This window comes from Anolis carolinensis, chromosome 4, assembly GCF_035594765.1.
Source record: "Anolis carolinensis isolate JA03-04 chromosome 4, rAnoCar3.1.pri, whole genome shotgun sequence".
Classification (NCBI taxonomy): Eukaryota; Metazoa; Chordata; class Lepidosauria; order Squamata; family Dactyloidae; genus Anolis; species Anolis carolinensis.
This window is the reverse complement of record NC_085844.1, coordinates 196,693,124-196,712,850: the sequence shown is the minus strand read 5'-3', so window position 1 is coordinate 196,712,850 and position 19,727 is coordinate 196,693,124. Positions and strand designations below refer to the sequence as shown.

The 19,727-nt window shown below is 42.9% G+C and overlaps 1 protein-coding gene and 1 long non-coding RNA gene across 3 annotated transcripts in view; one reads left to right on the top strand and one right to left on the bottom strand.

Annotated features, from left to right (window-relative positions):
* fmod (fibromodulin) overlaps positions 1-19,727 on the top strand; it is a 128,007-nt gene that overhangs the window by 22,269 nt on the left and 86,011 nt on the right. The gene's annotated exons all lie outside the window — the stretch shown is intronic.
* LOC134298417 (uncharacterized) lies at positions 512-13,873 on the bottom strand. Of its 2 annotated transcripts, none has more exons than XR_010005484.1 (2): positions 13,792-13,873; positions 512-679 (listed from the first exon to the last, which is right to left on the bottom strand). It is a non-coding gene; the product is annotated as an uncharacterized LOC134298417 (long non-coding RNA). The 2 variants fall into 2 exon arrangements; XR_010005483.1 differs by lacking the exon at positions 13,792-13,873 and adding an exon at positions 2,215-4,180.

Genomic DNA, 19,727 nt, shown 5'->3' with positions numbered 1-19,727 from the left:
ACCTGGATTTTATGCATAATGGCAGGTGCACACAACCAGATTGATGTAGACAAGAAGCCAGCATACTGAAGGTTTTCACATTTTCCCTATGATTGTATCAAGCTCATCATTCATATGCAAATTAGAACTGAATTTAAGCAAGAAAAACATCATATTGCACAGAGAAGCTGCTAGTTTGGAGTTGTTTCAAAGTCTGAAGCATGGAAACTGAATAACTTAGCTCCATGGGATTTCCAATTCATGTGTCAAATGCTAAAGTGAAATCTGGTATAATGCTGAAGGAATTTCTGAAATCAAACACAAAATGGCAAGGGAATCCACTATTTAAATCCATTTATATGTGTCTTTGCTCTTATACTGTGCAACAAATCTGCTATCTGCTCTGCTCTGCATGGGAATGTGGGTGCACACACCAAGAAAGCTATTATAGTCTATTCTCCTCCTCCTCCTTTAATTCAATACCATGTTCTTGATGCATGTACAGAAAAGGATCTGCAATGGGCAAGCAGTAAACATTTGCAATGTTTATTTCATTATTGCTAACACATTTATATCCTGTCTTTCCTCCAAAGAGCTCAATGTAGTGTTCATGGCTGTTTTCCTCTGCATTTCATCAAACCACAAATCTGTGAGATAGGTCAGGCCATCATAGAATCTTTCAGTTCTTCCTCTTGTGTCTCTGTAATTAAAGTATAAACATGAATTATGGATTACTGATATGGTTCCCTGCAATACATTGCCCTGACTGCTTTTTCGACATCTCATCTTACTACTAACATCACACCATTTCTTCTTATATTATCATTTCCAGAGTAAAACACTGTTTAATTATCTGATTTAAAATGAACTCTTCACTTAACCCAAGTATAGCATTATTTACACAATGTTTTGGAAAATGGAAATCTCCATAACCTTTTGGAGAAACCATGATCCTTGCAAAGGCAGAACCTTGTTAGAAGTCATAACCTTTTGGAAAAATTATACCATAACCTTTTGGGAAAATGGCATTCATGCAAGGCAATTAAGTTTCTCAGCTATTAAACTGATGTACTTAGATATCTCTTTGAACTGTTAGGGACAAAGATCTGCCAATGCATAAACAAATAAACACACACCATATACATATAGCAGAGTTTCAGAAGTGTTCTTTCAATTAATTGCAAAAAAAATCTACTCTCACTTAAAATATATTTGCCTTTAAATCATGCCTTCAAGAGACAAAAATAAGTAGACTTCTTTAAAAGTAACATAGTTGGTTTACTCACAAACTTCATGTATTCAGCATACAGGTACTTTGCATATCAAACCAGTTATAGATAGGATCTGAAGTAGTTTCTCCGTGTAGGTAACACAGGGGATCTTTCTTAGAATCTTAACAGTCCATAGTCTAAACATCTCTCTTTTCTGAGAGTCTAATAGAGTCTCTAATAGAGCTATTCGCTTTACAGATGATCTGTTCTTTGCTAAACTGGACTTTAAATCTGCTAGAATTGGATTATTAATATGGAACAAATGAGATGTCTACATTTTTGCTTTCTCCAAGGCAGTATGTATTGTCATGAAGATTACTCACACATCAAAAATTTCTGCTGCCTATTATATAGCAAGCCAGCCAGCCAACTTCAACTCTAATGGCGTTTTGTGACTCAATGTGTGTATGTTACTATTATTTTTTTTAAAAAATACAATCATGAATGAATGTGCAGATTGCAAAAATTGTGTACGTCCAGTATTTTTTTAATCACTTCACCCAACTAATGTATGGCGAGTTTGAGAAAGCTATTTACTGGAGTACTATACTCCTAGATCTTGTGAATGTGGAATGAAAGTCAATGATTTGAAGAAGAAACATTTAGCCTTCTAATGTACCAATGTGACAATTGCACTGCAAAGTGAACAGAAACTGTGTTACCTAGAAGGAGAAAAATCTCCCAGGTTCTGATTTTCAATGTTTGGTTTGCATTCTGTATCAAAAGGGTAGATTGACCTTATTCAGTGTTTTCAAAAATACAGCATTTTTGAGAAAAACATTTGTTGCAACAAAAGCAATACAGAGACACAGTAAACCTCAACAACTTCAAGCTGGTTCTAATTACTGAAGGGTACAGAGTACAATAAAAAATAAAACAACATCTTGTTCACAAAGAAAATCTGCTGCTATTCCAAAATCTGCAAAGGAAAGTAAAGGAAGAATTTAATTATCTGAGCAATCACCTGAGTTAGTTGGTAAGTAATGCAGTCACTTGAGGCCACATCTACATTTTGCTATATAAGTCATCAGTTCACATCCACATTTTGCTCCGTACAAGTCTCTAGTCCTTGCTCGAAGTCCAAACTATATAGTGGTCCAAAGAGACACCAGGTCATCTAGAATTTAGTCCTTCAATACAGAGGAATTATTTCAGAAAGATGACTGTCCTTGATAAAGCACATCTGGCTGCCCTAGAACATATACCCGTCTAGTATCCATTCAGAATGTGCTTGACTCTTTATGCAAAACATAACCAATGGTGATGATCACAGCTATTGTTTACAAAGAGAAGGCATGCCCATGAAATTCCAGAACTATTTTCCAAATCTTCACTTAACACATTTTGGAAGCTGAGAACAAGGATGTGCGAGCTCCATGTGATCAGCCACTTTCATCAGAGAACTACAACGTTGGTTTCTCTATCCTGACGATAGCACTCATAGCAGCAAAGCTGATGGTTATTCTGTGAATGAAGATTCTGTTCAAATTAATCAGATGAAAACTAGTGTTAATATCTTTTGGCCATGCTCTTTCATCTTGTGTTGTCCACAAACATGTGAATTTCTGTTGTGTGCTTTCAAGTCATTTCTGACTTACAATGACCCTAAAGCAAACCTATCACAAGTTTTCTGGAACTGAGAGTTGCCCAAGGTCATCCAGCAGGTTTTCCTGGCCAAGCAGGGGTTCAAACCTGGTCTCCAGAGTCACAGTATTGTGATGTACATTGATAAATGCCTAGTAAAAGGAAAAGTTTAGCACTAGTCCAGAGCATGGGAAAATTATGCTCACAGAATCATCCAGAGCCTGACCTAAGCATGACAACTGTATGGGATTCTGGGAGCCGTAGTCCAATAAAATTATTTGGCAGAGGCTCTGGGATATTTATATTCTACACAAATACAATCACTTTGAAACTATGCCTTTTGTGATGATAGAAAGGGCAAAAGAATATGGAATTTATCATAGCATATGTACGCCTTCGTAGGATAGAAATAAAATCTTAGAATTGCCATGAAAACTTACTTATTCACCTCTACAAAGACATCAGTTGTGAGGTTTAATGAACAGGGTCACTTGGTGTGCTAGCTTTCCTTGCATGAAGTTCAAAAGCCCTCTCAATAACCACAATTTGCTTTGCTTTAGTATCTGGCATGAGTTATGCAGCATCTGTGCAGCAGTTGTGTTGTTTATCCTGGTGGTAATTCTTCTCTTTCCAGTCTGCCTGGAAGCAGCATAATACTAACAAAAATAAATACAAGAGCAGGAAACGACAGCAATCAGGAATTGAAATAATGAGAAACTAAACCTTTTCTTAAATAGGACAGAAGAAGGGAATTAATTGATAAAAGTGTGCAAAAAAGATCACAGTACATAAAAGCATCTCCCCCTTTCCTCCTTTTCTTAAAAGGCAAGGGAAAGAGTTAGTAAAATGTGGACTAGATAATGCTATTGTTTGGTGGGTTGGGAACTAGTTGACCAAACATACCCAAAGAGTGCTTATCAGTGGCTATACTTCATCCTGAAAAGAAGTAACTAATGGGATGCTCAGGGTTGGCTCAAGCTATACACAAACTACGCATTTGCAGAAGGCGCCATCCTCTGGGGAGTGCAGTTGAGGCACCTCCGAGAGCGCGATTAGCCCACCTCCATGCCAGCCTGCTTGCCGCCGCTTTTCTATTTGCCAGGCTTCCTTGTCCTCCCACCACCCCTCCAAAGCCAGGAGGGGAGGGGGAAGAAACAGCGAAGGAGCACCCATCACTGTGCCGGAAAACAACAGAAGTGGCTGCAGCTCCCTCACCCTCCCACTGCCCTTCCAAAGCCGGGAAGAGAGAAGGAGCTATCAGCCCCACACCACAAGGCTGTGGCATGGTAAAAAAAAAAAACCTAAGGAGCAGCTGTGTCTCTTCCCCCCTTCTGCTGTCCTTCTGAAGCCGGGGGGGAAGAGAGAAGGAGCACTCAGCCCCACACTGTGATTCCGTGCCTCAAGGATGAATGCTCCTTCGCACTTCCCCCCCTTCCCAGCTTTGGAGGGGCGGTGGGAGGCTCCCACCGCCCCTCCGAAGCTGGGAGGGGGGCAAGAGCAAAAGAGCACTCAGCCCCGCACCGGAGCAGTGAAGAAACCTAAGGAGAAGCTGCAGCTCTTCCACCTCCCACCGCCCCTCCAAAGCCAGGAAAGGGGGGGGGGAGAGGAGGAACAGCTATCCGTGACCTTGCAGCGAGGGAAAATTAAATTTTTTTAAAAAACTATCTCATTGGCCAGAAGCAGGCCCACACTTTCCATTGAAATCCTGATAGGTTTATGTTAGTTAAAATTGTTTTTATTTTTAAATATTGTATTGTTCTTTCATAATTGTTGCTGGACTTTTTTACACTACAAATAAGACATGTACAGTGTGCATAAGAATTTGTTCGTATTTTTTTCAAATGATAATTCAGCCTCTCAACAGTCTGAAGGATTGTGGACCAGCCCTCTGCTTAAAAAGTTTGAGGACCCCTGGTATAGACAACCTTCAGAGATTTCCAATTCCATTCCCAATACAACATTTGAAATGTTGTATACCTGCCTAGTAGCAATGATGGTAGGCATTTTAACAAAGGGTTTTCTGTTTTGGCAATTAGGACTTGGGCACTTTGTTGACAAGAAAAGTTTAAAGTTTAAACTGTATTTGATGAATGAGAATTGCCGTTTTGCAAATTTGTTGGCTAGTTAAATCAAAAAAGCCAGAGTCACTCCTGCACATTACAAGCACTAATAGAGCCAGGTCACTTCTCCTTTAGATTGTGCAAAGTGTTTCTGTTTTATAGACAATTATTATGAGGTGCACAACCTGCAAGCTTTCCATTAATTTCAACAGGGGGCTTAGCTGTTCTCCTTTAGCAAATATTCAACTTATCCTTTCATTTTAGTTGCTAGCTTCTCTCTTTCTCTTTCCTATAATATTTTTATGGCCTGAACAGATATTTCCAGAGTGACTCAGCTTTTCATCTCTATAAAAATAATGAAAAACAGCTCAAACAAATAAAATAGTTAATGGGCTTTTAACCTGGAATTCATTTTTTATAATTAGAAAGAAAGAAAAATAAGGCTCATGCATTTAGGCCCCTTCCACACAGCTGAAGAAAATCCCATATTTTCTGCTTTGAACTGGAATATATGACAGTGTGGACTCAGATAATCCAGTTCAAAGGGATTGTCTGCCTTGATATTTTGGGTTATATGGGTTGTGTGGAAGGGCTCTGGGTCACAAGATTGATTTCTTTCTATTAAAGTCATGTCTCACTAGATACACTCCCAGGTAAACCAAGACACTAGAGAAAAAATCCAAAACACACATTGCCTATACCTTTAGTAGACCAATCAGAAAGAAAACGATGTAAGGCTAGCTTCTACATCAGGCAAACATGGTTAAAAATATTTTATGTAATGAAATGTAAATGAGGTTGGAATCAGAAACATTTGCAGGTATGCATCTTTGGGACTGCAGTCCTTTCACACTACACAGTTCTAAAGCTATGATTTCACTTCAGTTCCCATGTTAATATCCTATGGAATCATTTAGGTTTTGGCTTAGTGGTTCTCTGGATGAGAATTTTAAATATCTTTTATTCTGCCTTTCTGATACTTTTTTTAAAAGTCAGTAGATCATTTAGATGAAAAAGAGACAAGAACCAACTTTTGTGGTACAAATTGGCATCAATCACCAGTCTTGATGAACCATTAAAAATCCGTCGAGAGACAAGACTATTTTGGCCAGTGATTACACTCTTGATTCATACTAATTGCTACATACAAATTCATTAAAAATTCATAAATGATTAGCAAGCATGTATCTTTTTGAAGGCTTGTTGTCTTTCAGATAAATGTTTGTAATAATCTTCCACTGAGTAAAGCAATCTATCAACAATAGTAGCCAAATTATTCCCATCTCCATTTTTAACTCTCCTACATATTTGATCAAGTTATTTAATGAAACACCAATTATTAAAACCACATGGGTTTATATGATCTCCTCTGAAAAAACATTTACAAAGAAAATTATAAACAATCCAGTCTGTCCCCGTCTCTCAACTATGACTCAGGTTTTAAGTGACCCAGATCAATAATAGCTTTCTTCCATTTGAAATTCTTTTGTCATTATTTATTTTGGGACTACACAGTATTTCTTTTGGGCTACTTAGAGAAATGCTCAACATATTTTTTGCCAGTGCTGTTTCTGTATCCTGAGTCACTGTTTGTAAAGTTAAAACAGCTTCCTAGGTATTCTCATGGTTAAAAAATGTCAAGTACAACTAGCCTCAGTGGCAAAATTGCTCTGTCTACACTAAAGATTGACATTTCTTTTGACCAGTGAACATGAGAAACAACGTGGTGGTTGGGGCCCTAGAGAACTTCCAATAAACAGGACCTCTTCCTATGAGATGTTTTCTAGGAGTAATAGCATAGGCACTAACCACATGAATAAGTAATAAACTACAAAGTACAGTAGACAGGTGCACAAAAAACCTTCATGTGTGAATTCATTTTCATCCCTGCAACTTCACTCTAAAGGCACCAGAACACATATGACTTTGGAAGCTAAGTAGGGCAACCTTGGTTAGTACTTGGATGGAAGATAACCAAAAAATTCCAGGTACTAAAGCTATATTTTAGAGCCCTTCCACACAGCCATATAATCCAGAATATCAAGGCAGATAATCCACAATTTCTTCTTTAAACTAGAATATCTGAATCCACACTGCTATATATCCCAGTTCAAAGCAGATAATGTGGGATTTTATTCAGCTGCGTGGAAGTGGCTTGCTGCTAGAATGGGGAGTCAAGAATTCCACAAACTTGCTCCCTATCCTATATACAAGTACAGGGACACATACACCTCCCTAACTTGAGACATTTGAATCTTCAACCAGTCATCCTAGCCAACTAAGCAGCAATCAAGGGAATGGCAGCTGTAACTTGATAGATATAGAAAGCAGAAGCCAAACCAAAGATATTATGTATGTATTGTATAGCTTCCAACAAACAAGTAACCTGCCAGCTAGATATAATGCAAGAATTGACCTCGTCCCATTTTAAAAAAAATAGAAAGGAGAGCTCAGTGCAGATGGATACAGCAGGGTAGAAAGTGATGTCTGCAAAAGATACTGAATAGTGGAAAGAGGATCATATGGTAAGAAAAATAAAAGCAACATGAGGGTGTTTGTCCTGGTGATTGTGACTAATTCTGCCTCCCATTCCACCTTGGAGAGGGGGCACAGTTGCAGCTTAAGAAGGCAATGACAATGCAGCAGAAGTAACAAATGTGGCACCAGCATTGCAGAGGAAGTAGAGCTTCAATGCCATGTCAAAGTTATAAATTTTCTCACAAAGTACATATGGTTTTTCATATAAGATGTATGAGGCTTATTTTGGAGAGATTTTGTAGGCATAAAGAAGATCCTGAGGTTGGAAATGGACCCTTTTTTGGACTGCAGTTCCCAGAATGTCTCTGAAAGCATGACTACTCCCATGCTTTCTGAGGGGTTCTTGGAGTTGTAGTAAAAAAAATACCTTGCCCAGACCTGAAGCCAACATAGTGCTTGACATTGTAGGGATGATTGCTATTTGTCTCTTCTTTCACCTTCATAAATAAACTACCATACCCCATAACTCTTTAGCACTCAGACATCCAAAGCATGAGTGGCATCAGCCTTCCAGTTTCTCACTGCCTAGAGAAATGGGCATATCATCCATCCAACAGTGTGATTTTAACAGTGTCCACACCAGCTCTGTTCTTCATCCAAATAACAGCATATTCACAATCCTGTTGTTTACATTGGCTCTAATTTATTGCATGTTGTAATCTCTGCATATTCTGCAACTCCATATTACCTTTATTTGAGAAAGGAAAGAATGTAAAATTCTAAAGCTCTTTGTGAAAATGTTAATACTATGCCCAAATCTCCTTCCTCTTCCCTATCCTGCCTAGACTCGGCTCTCATCAGTTGGCTTCATTGCTTCATGCTGTTCCTTCAGCCTATTTCCAATCGGCAGGATAACATCAATTTCCGGGGCAGCAGGAATTCATCTTAAAGAAAAGGCTTTTGCATGGCTTCCCTATGTATAGCCCAACCAAGACAAATGTTTACATGCTGATTTTAAAGCCAATGGCTGAATAATCAAAACAAAAGGTATTCATTTAAAGGATAATTTTTATCATATTCTAGATTTCAGCAGTGAATGCTATAATAGTCTGGAGGGAAGAACGCGGTGGAATGGTGTGAATTTGCCATACCTCCTTATTCAGTTGCTTTAATCATTTTCTGTATTCCTGCCGGGGGCTATGTTAGGGAGGGCCTCTCTGTTTGAATTAACATGTCAGTAGTGATTTAGCAACATCATTTCTAAGGAGATCTTGTTTGAACGAGGGACCAAATACAATGCACAGCATGTCTTTGAATGGCACAGGCTTTGGAGGCCCTCTTTGCTTTTATTACCATTTCTTTGAATTTAACAAACCTGGGGGTAGTAATGACTAAAGAGAATGGTTTGGATGCAGGCTTGCATTTCACTTCATTGCTTTGGTTTCTTGGTTTTTCTGTGGGTGGGAAAGATTAAAGGATCCATCTTGCTTTATTTTTCTTCTGTGTGCTTGCAGATGCTTTGATTAAGAAAAGGTTTTCTTTAAGGGTCTGCTGCTGGGATTCACACAAACAGCGGTTTGCTCTGTTTTGTATTTGGAGCTGTTAAATTCAGTTGTACTGATTACTCAGTAATTGCTGCTACATGCAGTGAGAAATTTCAAAAGTTCTAGAAGTTACCCAGGATTCAGTTTCTTTAGACAGCACCCAGTGAGCTCCATCAGACAGCATAGGGCTCACAGCCACATGAACAGCTACAGCTTCACCACAGTCATAAACAGCGGTCATTTCAAATCACTACGGGGGAGCAATTCACGGGAAGGTTTGTGTATTCTCTCCTCACCTCCTCTGAAGATGCCAGCCATAGATGCAGGCAAAACACCAGGAAAAACACTGCTAGAACACAGCCATACAGCCCGGAAACCACACAACAATCTTTTTGAACATGGTGGATGAACAAGTTCATCCCAACAGTCAGACACAACAGCAGATTAACTGATTCAGGAAAGAAAAATATGTTGCAGGAAATGACAGGAATACCTGCTTTATCTAACTAAGGGAATTCACAATGAACTTTATACCTTGAAATCTCCCCCCCAAGTATATAAGCAATTTGCTTGGTTGTGTCATTCTCACATCTAGAAAGTCAATGCAGGAGACAGAGCACAGAGCTTAGAAAAGTATATTCCTGGAACCCCAAAACTTTAAATCCCTGAGGGCTACCAGTGGGATTCATTTTTTAAGAAAATGTATGTGTTGTTCTAAATGTTATAGTCACCAGCATAATTCTTCCAAATACTGATATGCCAAGAGTTCAAGGTGCTCTGATAGAACATCAGTGCAAGATCCTGTTCTGCTTAGACGCTATTCCCCTATTGATGCAGGCCAGAATCCCATTGGCTTTTTTAGCAGCCGCATCACATTGTTGGCTCATGTTTAACTTGTTGTCCACGAGGACTCCAAGGTCTTTTTCGCACACACTGCTGTCAAGCCAGGCGTCCCCCATTCTGTATCTTTGATTTCCATTTTTTCTGCCGAAGTGAAGTTATCTTGCATTTGTCCCTGTTGAACTTCATTTTGTTAGTTTTGGCCCATCTCTCTAGTCTGTCAAGATCGTTTTGAATTCTGTTCCTGTCTTCTGGAGTGTTAGCTATCCCTCCCAGTTTGGTGTCGTCTGCAAACTTGATGATCGTGCCTTCTAACCCTTCGTCTAAGTCGTTAATAAAGATGTTGAACAGAACCGGGCCCAGGACGGAGCCCTGCGGCACTCCACTTGTCACTTCTTTCCATGATGAAGACGACGCATTGGTGAGCACCCTTTGGGTTTGTTCGCTTAGCCAATTACAGATCCACCTAACCGTAGTTTTGTCTAGCCCACATTTTACTAGTTTGTTTGCCAGAAGGTCGTGGGGGACTTTGTCGAAGGCCTTACTGAAATCCAGGTACGCTACATCCACAGCATTCCCTGTATCGACCCAACTCGTAACTCTATCGAAAAAAGAGATCAGATTAGTCTGGCATGACTTGTTTTTGGTAAATCCGTGTTGACTATTAGCAATGACCGCATTTGTTTCTAAGTGTTCGCAGACCACTTCCTTAATGATCTTTTCCAGAATTTTGCCTGGTATTGATGTGAGGCTGACCGGACGGTAATTGTTTGGGTCGTTCTTTTTTCCCTTCTTGAAGATAGGGACCACATTTGCCCTCCTCCAATCTGCTGGGACTTCTCCCGTTCTCCAAGAACTCTCGAAGATAATTGCCAGTGGTTCTGAAATAACTTCCGCTAGTTCCTTCAGTACTCTTGGGTGTAGCTGATCTGGCCCTGGGGACTTGAATTCGTTTAGAGAGCCCAAGTGTTCCTGGACAACTTGTTTCCCTATTTGGGGTTGGATTTCCCCCAATCCTTCGTCCATTCCGTGTTGCTGAGGTTGAAGATGGCTTTCTTTTTCTGAGAAGACCGAGGCAAAGAAGGCATTAAGTAGTTCTGCCTTTTCCCTGTCCCCTGTCGCCATCACCCCATCTTCTCCTTGCAATGGCCCTATCGCCTCCTTTTTCTTCCTTTTTCTACCAACGTAAGCAAAAAAGCCTTTTTTGTTGTTTTTTATGTCCCTGGCAAGCCTGAGCTCATTTTGCGCTTTAGCCTTGCGAACCTTTTCCCTACAGGTGTTGGCTATACGTTTGAATTCTTCTTTGGTGATTTCTCCCCTTTTCCACTTCTTGTGCATGTCACTTTTGAGCTTTAGCTCAGTTAGAAGTTCTTTGGACATCCATTCTGGCTTCTTTGCACTTGTCTTATTTTTCTTCTTTGTTGGCACTGTTTGCATTTGCGCTTTGAGTATTTCACTTTTGAAAAACTCCCATCCATCCTTAACTCCCTTGTTTTTTAATATCGGCGTCCATGGAATGCCGCTCAGTAATTCCTTCATTTTTTGGAAGTCAGCTCTCTTAAAGTCCAGAATGCGTGTTTGACTTGTCTTAGTTTCAGCATTCCTTTGTATTGCAAACTGCAGGAGCACATGGTCACTTGCCCCTAAGGATCCAACCACTTCAACTGTATTGATCAGGTCTTCCACATTTGTTAAGATTAGATCAAGAGTTGCTGATCCCCTTGTTGCCTCTTCTACCTTCTGGACCATAAAATTATCTGCAAGGCAAGTGAGGAATTTGTTGGACTTTGTACTCTTGGCTGAGTTTGTTTTCCAGCAGATATCGGGATAATTGAAATCGCCCATGACTACTATATCTCTTCTTTGTGCCTGTTTGGTCAGCTGTTGACAGAAGGCTTCATCAAGTCCTTCATCCTGACTCGGAGGTCTGTAGTAGATACCCACGACAAGATCTTTTTGAGTCCCGGTTCCCTTGATTCTTATCCAGATGCTTTCAAGCTGGTTTCCCGGATTACAGTCTTGCATTTCTTCTGCAACGTAACTGTTTTTGACATATAAAGCTACTCCCCCTCCTCTCCCCTTTGTTCTATTTTTGTGAAAGAGGTTATAGCCCTCAATGGTTAAATTCCAGTGATGGGAGTCATCCCACCAGGTTTCAGTGATGCCTATGACATCGTATGTGTGGTGCTGTGCTAGGAGTTGGAGTTCGTCTTGCTTATTTCCCATGCTCTGAGCATTAGTGTAAAGACATGTAAGCCCCTGTGACCTCCCCTCGAACTGTTTATTTGGGATTATTGTGCTCTCTGTACTTGGTCCTTGCTGTGTTTGTGCAGCCCTCCGTTTAGCCTTTCGGCGGTTCCCTGTGGTCATGGGTAATATAGTGTTCGCCAGGCTGTTGTTCCCCTCCCCCAGTGGATCTAGTTTAAAGTGCGCCTGATGAGGTTTGTGAGTCTGTGTGCAAAAAGATGTTTTCCTACTTGTGTGAGATGCACCCCATCGCTTGCCAGTAGTCCATCCTCTTGGAAGAGTAGACCATGGTCAAGGAAGCCAAAATGCTCCTCTTGACACCATTTTCTGAGCCAGTTATTGACCTGTACTATTTTTCCGGCCCTTGTAGAGCCGTGTCCTACAACAGGGAGGAGGGATGAAAAGATCACATGTACATTATACAGTTTTAGCTTTGTTCCCAGAGCTCAAAAATCATTTGTGATCTTTTGAAAAGTATGCCTAGCGGTGTCATTGGTACCTACATGAATCAACATAAGGTGGGGAGGGTGATGGGGCTTTAGGAGCCTGCTGAGCCTCTGAGTGATATGGTGTATTTTTGCCCCCGGGAGGCAGCATGTTTCTCGAGCCATCCCATCCGGTCTGGAAATGATGGCTTCCGTTCCTCTAGGGAGGGAGTCACCTACTACCAAGACCTGTTTCCTTTGAGGATTGACAGGGTCCCTTTTGTGCAAGACAGTGTGTATGTCCCCTGAAGAGTGTTCCTGTTGAAGTGAATCATGTAGGTGTAAAGTGTTGTCCTCCTCCTCAACATCCCCAGTGCATTCATCAATGACAATCCATTGAGATACATCCGAGAGCCCATTACTCTCCCAAGGATGTTCCTGTTGCTCCTGGTCTATGATTGGGGATGGAGCATTTGCATGATTACATAAGTGTGACTGTGGTGATGCACTGTCCCCGTCAGGGCTATCCCCTGCGCATTGATCCAGGGTGGTCCACTGAGTGGTATCTAAGAAACTGTGGTCCTCCACAAGATGTGTTTCCTGATTGTATGTTAATGATGTAAGAATTTCAAATCTGTTGTGTAAATGCAGCTGAGCAGAGGAGTTCTGCGGAGGCTGCCTGGTCCTGCGTCTCCTTCTATGGGTGACCTCCTTCCAAGCCTGAGGGTTGTCTACCTTTGAGTTGATCTCCCCATAAGGTTCCTGATCATGGTCTTGGTGGTGTTGGTGTGATGCAGGCTGCTGATCTACAGCAGCGTGTTGTGCAGTGTCCAAGAAGAGCTCGAGTGCCTGAATGTCCTTAAGGGTCTTAATACGGTGCTCGAGCTGTTGGATCCTCTGCTCCATCAGAGTCATCTGTTTGCATTTGGAGCAGATGTAGTTGTCTAGTTTTTGTGTGAAAAAGCGGAACATGCCACAGCTGGTGCATGTGATGGGAATGTTTTGCTTTTGTTGCATCTCTTGGTGAGCGTGGTGGCCAAGTGGGATCTTTGTACAGTTAAGTAATACGCATGCACTTTATGTGCAAACTGCAACAAACCACCTCTTTGTGTATTTGTTTATGTTGTTTTGTATCCTGTATGTACTGCAAAGGATAGTTAGTAAAGGTGTCTAACGGCGCGCGCGACACTGGCAAATAAAGCTTTCCCAGAAACTCAATTAACAGGGGACAATGCCTGCTGTCAATCAACTTAAGTACCTGGCTCTCTTTCAACACAACAGTCACACAACAGTTAGACTTTGACCACAGGAGCCAAGCCCACACTCAGTTTAAAATCTTAGCCAAATCTTAGCCAAATCCTACCTGAAGCCAGGGAGCAAAAATGTCCTCCTGCTGCCTCTGCTTCTGCGAGAACCAACTCAGTTGTAGTTGTTTCCTGTGATAAAAATACTGCATGTGAATTTATGGTTAAATCTTAAACTGTGAGCTGTCTTTGAAAACAGTACAGTTATAAGAACAATAGTGAAAATTTCTTGGCATTTTCTTTGAAAAGAAAAATAAGTGAATAATTAAATAATCCTTGACTCTTCTAACCAAGGAGCCTCCGGTGGCCTAGGGAATAAAAGCCTCGTGACTTGAAGGTTTGGTTGCTGACCTGAAAGCTGCCAGGTTCAAATCCCACCCGGGGAGAGTGCGGATGAGCTCCCTCTTTCAGCTCCAGCTCCATGCGGGAACATGAGAGAAGCCTCCCACAAGGATGGTAAAACATCAAAACATCAGGGCATCCCCTGGGCAACGTCCTTGCAGACGGACAATTCTCTCACTCCAGAAGCAACTCCGGTTGCTCCTGACACGAAAAAGAACCCCTCTTCTAACCACTCCTACAGAAAATCTGTGTCCTTTTAAAGCATACTCTAAACTTCCCAACAGTCAGTAAAAGCGGAGCCTATGAAAACTGTTATACTGGCAGTGTTCACACTGTGTGACCATAGGGAGACCTGCCTCATGGTTGGGGAATGAGTTGGATTGCAGTCCATAACTCTGTTGAGCCTTTCACCTTCTCAAGCTCCAACATTCAATAACAAATCTATCTGGGATTGGGCAGATAGAAAATAAATGTCTCTCCAAGCTTAAGGACTTCAGACTTTTTAATTTTTAGATTTTATTTTTGCTTTCAACAAAAACAGATTGGAAGGGGAGAAAAAGGCAAGCGGGATTAGCTGCCAAGGTAGTAAAACCAGCTGTCAAGAGTACTCCCAGAACAAAACCCAGGAGCACCAGTCACTGTTGACTGGACCCGTTGTGATGTGTTTGTTGTGAACAGTTTTTATTTTATGGAAGAATTGGTGGGAGGACGGTGCAGACAATCCTAGATGACACGAAGCTCAGACTCTAGAGAACCTTCATCAAAACCTTCATAGAGAAACTGATATGAAGCTTTCCCCCAGAAATTCAAACTGTGAAAACAGCTATCTCAAAGCTCTCTTCCCTTATTAACAGTGGCATTATATAATTTTTGTAAAGTAAAACTGAACAGCTGTGATGAGAAAAAGGGTTTGCCTCTTCCTGATGAAAGCAAACTGCTTTTGCCTCTGGGTTTACAAACACAGGGAATATCTGGTAAAGTCACTTGCCTAAAGCAGAGCACCAAAGGCATTGCCGCACCCCTTACTCAGGTCAAGCTTCACAACACCCAAAGCCAACCAAATAGTTTTAATACATGAGGAAGAAAACCTCGCAAGTACTTCCCTGTGTTCTGGAAGCTAAAAATAAAACAGCAAATTAAATATCCTTCCATGAGACCACAAATCTGCCACCCAAGGAAATTGTCTCTCTCTGCCTAACATAGAACAAACCTTGCTTTACAGTTACTGTATCTTCAAACTGGAAAAACCATTTGTGAGAGATTTCATTTTGTGTGTGCTTTTTTGGGCTGTATGGCCATGTTTCGCCCACATCTATGGCAGGCATCCTCAGAGGTTGTGAGGCATGACAACCTCTGAGGATGCCTGCCATAGATGTGGGTGAAACATCAGGAGAAAATACTTCTAGAACATGGCCATACAGCCTGAAAAACACACAACAACCCTGTGATTCTAGCCATGAAAGCTTTTGATAACACATTTCATTTTTTTCTGGTAAAATCATTGTGCTTCCCTTGAAATTCCTTAAATGGTTCACTTGAGTTGAAATTTTGATTCTTATTTTTATTTGCTTTATTGAAACAAAACTTATGAGCACTCCAAAAACAGCTCATTTTACCAGTCCCTCCTCCCACTTTAGGAGCCTTAGTATCAAGGTGAAAGAAGAAAGTGCAAAAGCTGGGTTGCAGTTAAAAATAAAAAAACCAAGATTATGGCAACCACACAGATTGATAACTGGCAAATAGAAGGAGAAAACTTGGAGGCAATGACAGACTTTGTATTTTTAGGCATAAAGATTACTGCAGATGCAGACTGCAGCCAGGAAATTAGAAGACGTTTACTTCTTGGGAGGATAGCAATGACTAATCTCAATAAAATAGTGTAGAGTAGAGACATTACACTGGCAACGAAGTTCTGCATAGCCAAAGCAATGGTATTCCCTGTAGTAACCTATGGATGCGAGAGCTGGACCATAAGAAAGGCTGAGCGAAGGAAGATAGACGTTTTTGAACTGTGGTGTTGGAGGAAAATTCTCCTTGGACCTCAAGAAGATCAAACCAGTTGAAAATGGAAGGAAAAAGGAAAATGGAAGGAAAAAGGAAGAGGGGCCGACTAAGGGCAAGATGGATGGATGGTATCCTTGAAGTGACTGGCTTGACCTTGAAGGAACTGGGGGTGATGACAGCTGAGAGGGAATTCTGGCGTGGGCTGGTCCATGAGGTCACAAAGAGTCAGAAGTGACTGAATGAATAAACAACAACGACCCCCCACTTTTCCTCAGAATTCTTCAAATGTCTTTCTCTGAGCAGAAACAACCTAGATATTTCACTTTAGATTACGTTGTGGTATTTTGACAAGATCTGTTAACTTCCCCCAGATAGCTTCTAAAATTATGATTTTAGGACATGGAAGTGTGCAGTAAAGTCAAAATGTGGAGCAGAACCCCGCTGACACTTTGAAAAACAGATCTAGTTGACCTGTACAACACACCTGCTTGAGACAGTCTTTAGCACCTGGCTTCAAAAATGTGAGGCTTCTGATATCTCCATGTTGGCTTACAAGACCAAATTAATCAAAAAGCACATCTCTTCCTCCCACCCACCATCCATCCAACACACACTTTTGAATAGAATTGGATGACATTTGCAGACATAAGTCCTTTCCAAATAGATGAAAACTTCTAAATATTGTGCAGACAGCATCTAAGCATTGAATTTTAAGCCAGAAAATTTAGAGCTTTTTATTTATTACTTGGTGGAATTGGATAACATGTGTGGGCATAGTTGTCAATTCTAAGACCACAAGGCCTACATCTACCTAATATTAGACAGCTATGTACAGTCATTTCTGCAAGGTGAGTCTTTAATATATGTATTTAAAAAAAAAGAGAGAGAGAGAGAGCCCTGTGTGGTTGGCTATAGATAAAATGGCTGACCTAGTAGAAGCTCTCCCGCTATCATTCCTGCACAATTTCAGAAGTATAAGGGGTAGTGGTGAATAAAAAACGGTTTACGGTGATTCTCTTTCTTTTTGGATTTACAGCAAAGTCACAGAAAGTATTTCATCCTTGACAGAGAGCATGGATGAATGTACCTGCAGATTTAATTCACATTATATTGTGTCAGAACCCTGCTACTAGAGCCTGGATGTGGCTCTGAGTTTCAGGGTCACTGACATTGATAAGACACCTGCGGCTCAGGACTTGGAGAAGAAACGGCTGCTGGACTTGGCGGGGAATTTGCGCGGGGTTTTACTGAGCGGGAAGAGACTGTTCAAATGAGGGGGAGGGTATATAAAGGAGGGTTGGCCGTAGTATCCCATTCTTGGCTTTTCTGATGTTCATGTTTCCTACAGTAAAAGTTTCTGGTGATATCACAGAGAGTCTTGTGTGTTCATTCAGGAGCGGCTGTGGTGAGCTGACACTAAGCCAAGAATACGGACACCATCCCGCTGTAGCGGTGAGGTGTAACATGCAAGTGGAGGATGAAGAGCTCTTGGGCGCAGGAGGAGGAAGGTCGGAAAGGGCCACTCCCGAGCCGGACGCTGAGTTCCACCAGCTGGCGGCCCTGGCGTCATCCACCGCTTATGCCCAGCCAAATGGGGTAACCCAGAGGCGTGGAGTGGTGCGGGGAGACAGCACCGGAGGAGAGGAAGGTTCACCTTCCCCAGGCCCACAAAGGATGGTGTTTCTGGAGGAGAGGATGTCGGCGATGGAGACCACCCTGGCAGTGATGTCGAGGGCGATGGAGCGCCTGGCGGTTTTGGCGGAGCCGGAGAGAGGAAGGGAACTTCGGGCTAGCTCAATGTGGGACGTGAGCGTGGGAAGCAGCCAGGGCTTTGCAGACCTCCCAGCACCGAAGGGAAGGGAAATGCGAAAGGAGCCCGGTGCCCGGCCCAAGATCCAAACAAGCCTGACGCGGGTGGAGGAGAGTGACGACGAAGGGGAAAAGCCTCCGAGAATCCCGGCTACGCTCCCAACTGAGACCCTGGTGCCCCTGGCGAATGCCGGGCGTGGCACAGGGCCAAGAGAAGCAGCAGCGGGGCCCACTGGTCCGCAAGGGGGCTTGCGACGGGCGGAGAATTGGGGATTGCCACCACAGGGACCCCTACCGAGACGAGAGGAACTAAGGATCGAGTTTGGGGGAGAGTCCTCTGAACTGGATTTTTTCCTGACCACGGTGAGGGGCTATATGGAGGACAATGCTCACACTTTTAGAACGGAATCCAGCCGGGTACGGGCCATTGGTGCAGTGTTGAAGAGGGGAGCGGCCAGCTGGTACGTTCAACTGCACGCGCGGCGCGACCCATGTCTGGGGTCACTCCGACGCTTTATGGGGGCCCTGGAGACCCGTTTCCGAGATCCACTGGAGCAGATCCGGGCGAGGGAGAAGTTGAAGACCGTCTCCCAGGGGCAGAGGTCAGTATCTGAGTATGCGGAGGAGTTCCAATGCCTCGCTGAAAAGGTGCCGGAATGGTCTGCAGTAACAAAGATAGAACTCTTCAAAGAGGGTCTCAGGCGGGAGATCCTCTCCTGGGCGGTGCATCGTGATGAGCCTGACACACTGCGCGGATGGATTCAGCTGGCGGGGCGCATCGAGACATCGCTGGCCCAGGCGAGGAGGCACCGAGGAGGGCTACAGCAGCGGCCGCAGATGAAAGAGGGGAGCCGGAAGGAGGGATCAGCCCCAGCCGGGAGGAGAACGGAGCCGACAGGGAACGTGAGCACCAGCAGGAGGGGCTGCTTCGTGTGCGGCCGTTTGGGCCACAGGGCTGCCGAGTGCTGGCAGAGAAAAGGGGAAGGCGGAGGCCCGCCCAAACCAAGAGCCGTGGCAGGGAAACGCGCCGAGGAAGAACCACCGATGAGGCACCACTCGGGGGGGTTGGTAAGTCAGGACAAAGCCATGATAGTGGTCCCCATTCAGCTTGAAAGTGGCAGCAAACAAGCAACCTGCAAAGCATTTGTGGATTGTGGATGTTCCAGGAACATCATCTCCCCTGAATTAGCCGAGGGATTGGGATGCGAAAGAACGAACCTAGAATCCCCAATAGCTTTCTCGCAGTTGGACGGATCCACAGCATCGGGATCATTAGCTAAGTACAGTGCCGAAGATGTAAAGTGTAAGATAGGGAGTTGGGAAGGAAAGGTGTCATTTGTGATATCACAAATAGCCAGCTATAATGTTATACTAGGCATGCCATGGCTGGGGCAGGCCAACCCGCAAATCAACTGGGAGGATAAGAGCATGATCTTCAGGATGAAGTTGGAAGAAGGGAGCCAGGAAGTGGAGAGAGAGCCGGGGAAAAGGGGGGAGGAAGACTCTATCAGGATAGCAGAACTGGCAGATAAATTACCCCCAGAGTATCGGGATTTTGTGGACGTATTTGATGAGAAGGAAGCAGACAGTTTCCCACCGAAGCGGAGAGTTGAAGTGAAGATAGAGCTAGTCCCAGGAGCAGAGCTTCCCAAGGCAAAAATATACCCAATGTCGGCTAGGGAAAAGGAGGAACTGAGAAAATACATTGATAAAAACCTAGCGAGGGGTTTCATAGAGCCTTCAAATTCCCCTCTAGGGGCGCCTGTGTTGTTCAGGCGGAAAAAGGACCAAACGCTGAGGCTCTGCATTGACTACAGGGGCCTGAATGCAATCAGTTCTG